Below are 5,442 nucleotides of genomic sequence, written 5' to 3' on the forward strand. Positions count from 1 at the left end.
CGCGGGCGTATGTGTAGATGATTGCAATTGCATGGTCGCGTTTGTGACCAGGTTTGTGCTATCGCGAAGGCCACTAGCGTTTGTAGATATATGAGTATAGAAAGAGTATAGTATAAAGATATAGTAATAAAAGGAATAATAACATGCCGAATAAAGAAAACATATGCAGAGATTGATTAGAAGTGTATAAATTGACTGATACTATTTTGGCATACCCATATCATTTACTATTAACGGCAATTGCATTCTGTTAGAATTTCATCACGCTATCTTGAACGGGAATGGATGATTCACGTTTGTCGGTAAATTAATTTTACTTTAATTTATCCAAACCGATCTTCACGTACCAATCGAATCGAATGCACAAATTGAACACCGGAATGATGACTCACTATTCTATCATAAACGCCAATTTTGTATCCATTCCCTTACCTACCTGTCATAAATACTTAGACAAACACATACATAGATAAACACACGATTAGCACTTCACAATTGTGCACTAGTACCAAAAACTACAATTATTGCATAACGACCACTACTTTGACATTAATTTAATTAGCCTGTGCCTAACACCAACACTGCCATTAAGCTGTGAAACAATGTTTGCAAAAACGGCCCACAGCAAAAGTTAATCCACGTCGACTTGCCAGTCAACCATGCCAGCGCGCACCGGCTTGCGGTTGATCGTTAGTTAGGGTTGGCGCAGAATATGTAAGAACACAAACTTAAAACTAAACTAAAATAGGCCCATAAGCACTCTCGGTCTGCTCGATGCACCACTATCGAGATGTAATGCAATAACCATTGTAAAGCAATTATCTGAAGTTTGGCTTTTTTAGTAAAATACTTTGCCGGCCTAAAGGAGGTGTTGGGCACCTGAGCGAAAAAATTATTCAATCTTTAGTGATTACTTATTGTACCGAAACTAACATTATGAGAAATTTTAGCTGAAGAGATGTATGTTTGAAAACTTTTGGCGAATGCTGCTATTACAATATGAATGTCCTTATCATTTAATAATATTTAGGGGAGTTTGGGGCTAGCTGGCGGAATATTTTTTCTCTTTTTGTATTAGACATATGGCGTTGTCTCTAGTTCTGCTTTTTTTCGTAACGTATTTTCTTTTATACGGCCTTCTCAAATTAAAGAGATAAAATATGAAACCATCGCCAGCAGGCCCTGGAATCCCAAATTATAAATTAAAAAGAATTAAACAACCAAAGCACTAGAGAAATACTCCTCACAGCTTAGAAAATTTGCGTTCTGATGGTGTCTAAAATATCAGCAACCATATGTATTCGCTCATGTTGAAGTAATTAGAAGAAAAAAAATTTTAATTTTTTATTCGCTCAAGTGCCCAACACCGCCTCTAGGCGGCTTACTTATTTTAAGGCTTTAATGAAAAATCCATTACTTACAAGAATTATTAATAGTATTTCCTTTTTTCTTATCACGAAGCCAACCTATAAGAGTTTTTTCAAGCAAAAAAAATTGGGCACTAGAGGGTTAAAACTGATGCACGGAATATGCTTGATGATGTTTGCAATACCGTCAAACCCATCAACCTGGGGGAGGGAAATAAATTATTGTGACAATTTTGGATAAAAAAATAATTAAAAGATTGTTATTTGTTATTATTATATATCAGTGTGCAATCGGACTGTCTCAACAACCTATTTTTGTAACCTATGTGCATTAACTGTACACCTACCGTCTCATCGTTGCACTTGGCAGTGTGTGCAGTGCTTTACCTATGGCCGCGCACCCGGCTTCCCATGAGCGTTTTGGCGAATCAGGCTGTCCTTCCATGTCGCTCAGGGAAAATTGCTCCTATACGGCATAAATACGGGCTTACCTTCATACTATTTGGCACAAGTTTAGAGCGTGTAACGTTGTGTCATCTATTATGTGTAATCCTATGGAAAATCATCCTAGCATCGTCTCGGAATCTACGTCATATTGGCAAATTTCGCATTAAATTCGCTTCTGCCTCTTCCTAATCTCTTTTTGGTCTCCTTATTCCGAAGCGGATCAATCGACTATTAATTGATACGGTAAACATACTAGCAGTATTAGTGCTTACTCCCATACTTTTTCTTACAACTGTGCTATGTCATCTCTATCTTAAATCAGAATTCGATTATCCCTGTTCTAGTCAATATACGTATTCATTACATTATGGAACAGGCAAACCCTCCATTTTTTTCTATTATTATTATGCTGAGTAGCTAGACGAGTGAAGGCCTTTTAGGGTTTCACAAAAAGAGCCTGCCCATAAAGGACATAAAAATTATTTATCCACTATGCCCCACAAAGTTTGCTCGAACCGATTGTCCGCCTGGTTCGACTCGAACAGACCACTCCGACCCGAAAGGGCTGCTTATCAGAGCCGGTGTGCTTGGTCGAGTTTAATAATCGTAAGAAAAAGTCCTGAATGATTAACTATCTTTTTGGTGCTAGTCCTGCACTTCTTTTCTGAACTAGCCTCATACCCATGCTTAAAAGAGTCGACAACTAGTAGGATTCCACATGTTCCCCACCCAAGCGTATTGATCAATTTGCAAGTAGGAGCACACATCTACCAAAACCAGCCAAGAAGACTTCCGAACCAATGAGAATGGACCATGTCAGTCGAAGGCCACAGGCCCAGCGCCATCAGTTCATGAAATTAAGAGTTTTGTTTATCCTGCTCCTAACAACGCATGCTAAATCGTCAGTGAAGCAATTACAACTTCGCATTGATTTTGCTTCTGTCTTCTTCCTAATCTCCTCTTGGGTCCCCTAGGTCTGAAGCGGATCAATCGACAATTAGTAAATCAGAGAGCGCTGTCAACCGTCCACGAATACTAAATTCCGTCCAGCGATTTTACCAGTTATTCTTTCTATTCTAGTGTGTATTAATGATTGATGAAATGATTGTTGCATCAGATTGAATTATTATTTTGTAACACCACTATGCTTGTTTAAATTAAACACTATATTAAACAGTTTAATATAGTGGATATTGTTAGGTGTCATCCTCATCAGAGTCCTCTCGTGCTCACTCCTCACTCCTAGTTTTCCTAACCTTGGTAAATGCCTCTCCCGTCGGCTATACTATTTGCCTATTCAATTCAGTTGTGAAGATCAATATTTTACAGCTACATCACTGAGTACAGACACCCAGATTACGAACAAACAAGTTTAAAATACTTGACCACTACGGTCATCATATTGGCATAATCCAGTAGAATTGTGTGGTCCACTGTCAATTCAGAAAAACTCACGCACTGAATGGAACAACGGTAGAACCATCACAATTTTCCTTGGATGCACCGTAAATTTTTTCTCAACCTTTACGTTTACGCGGGACATCTGTTCTCGGGGCCTAAAGAGATGTTGCTTCTCACCTTAGCACGAACCGGAGGGAACTTGGCCTTGATCCCACTGCTCTGACATCGATGTTACGTGATATTCGTTATGGAATATTGTTTGTTTGGGGGCCATTTATGGACAATGTCTCGCAGAAAAAAGGAAATAATCTAAAATACCTTTCCCCTTCAAGCACATTGCAAACTTGTTAGTTTTATTACAGATAACAGACATTTAGGCTAGAACAAAAAAAATTTCAAAAACCTGTGTAAACTTTCAAATTGATAAAGGTTGGAAATCCGTGTTTCACTATTACCATCTGCGCAACTGTTTGCTATACGTGTTTGACAGCTGCACTCTAACCGCATTGTATCGATCACTGCGCCATCTACAAACGTTTGCCAAACGTGTTTCAGACGTCTGATTTATTTGGAATCTCAGTAGCGGGTATTTACACACGATTCAAATCGAGCCTAAACGTCTGTTATCTGTGGTATTATTACTCTCTCTCTCTCTCAAATAGTACGTCTGAAATTCATTTTCAGTTTTTATTTCGCTAAATCATGTTGCATTACGCTCCACCCTAACTGTTAATATTTGACATCGTTTATGAACGGCCCGTTGGTGATATCATTAGAGTAGTCAATCCAATGCAAAATAGCATTGACAGGAATTTATTGCGCTTTTAGCACCTTGTGTCATATCGTTATGTTTGTTATACATACTAAGAATACCAAATCATATGATGTGATGGCCGGAAGATTAGAGAAATAACCCCCCCCCCCCCCTTCACCCCAAAAAAATAATTGAAAAATAGTGAAAATTTTCATACATTGTCCCAGGTCTTTTAAAAACTGTTTGAATTTTTTATATTTTGGTACACATTGAAGATCTGATTATTGGAAAAACTTGGGTTTGATTATTATTTTAGAGCAACTACCAGTGACGAAATTTTTAGCCTTTTCACGGAGCGCATGGTCGAATTTGCGCTTTAATATCTTTCAAATAGGCGGGTATCTTCTATTATTGAGATAAAAAAATTAACATTTTATAATAAATACATCAAAACAACAAGTTTAAGCCAAATTAAAAAAAGTTTAAGCGCTTTATTTAACAACGCTCGCAAATTTTGAATATTTAATTTCGACCGTTTATATGATAACCCCTCTTTAGGCAACCAATCATCGAGTCATGTCATGTGCGACCGATTAAAAGAAGTGACGGAAAACAGAAACGTGATGTTAGACAATGTTCAAAAAGGCAGATAGCGAAGTGCTAGTTCGGATTTATTAAAATCGTGCAATCATTCAAAAGAAAGTTGTTTCCTCAAAATCAAAATCAGCACCGCCACCTAGCACCTGTTCGTGCCGAAGATTACTAAAGTGCACCGTTGCCACAAAATATCTGATTAATTCCAAATCTGCACCACTGTGGTGTGTCAACGTCCAACGACTGGCGAATCAACCGTCGAGGCGACAAAATCGACCCCGTACCTCGCATCACCTGCTAGTAAACCGGAACAACCTACGCACACGTGTCAACCGTAAGTTCACCAGTTCGACAGCGTGTGAAGTAAGAGTCCGGATAACGGATCCAGCTGACACGTGTGCGTAGGTGGTTCCGGCTTACCAACAGGTGGTGGGAGCTTCAGTGTCGGTTTGGTCGACTCAATAATTGATTCGCTAGGCGCTAGGAGGTAAGGACTAATAATATAGATGAGATGATAATGAATCGATATTAATATGCTAAGATTCCCGTCCGTGAGAAGGAAGTTAGGCAATATTAAGTTTGTTGTTGTACACGTTTGTTCCTAGCTAGGTTACGCAATTTACTCCCCTTAACTGCCGTGATCCGCATAACAGTCCCATTTGCTTTGGGTTTCCAGTTAAGGTTAGCGATGAATCGCACCATGAATGCCACACTAGCCGATAGGTCATCTTTTCGATGTTTGTTTGTATTGGTCAAAATTAGTTTGTTTGGGTTCCCCAGGTTTGGCAGCTGCGCTTTGTTAGATGCTTAACAAACTCAGCCTAAAGTGTACTAACCAGATCGGGTGTTTCAGTAAAACGTGATCCTGCTCGGCATTGT

Source organism: Topomyia yanbarensis, chromosome 3, assembly GCF_030247195.1.
Source record: "Topomyia yanbarensis strain Yona2022 chromosome 3, ASM3024719v1, whole genome shotgun sequence".
Classification (NCBI taxonomy): Eukaryota; Metazoa; Arthropoda; class Insecta; order Diptera; family Culicidae; genus Topomyia; species Topomyia yanbarensis.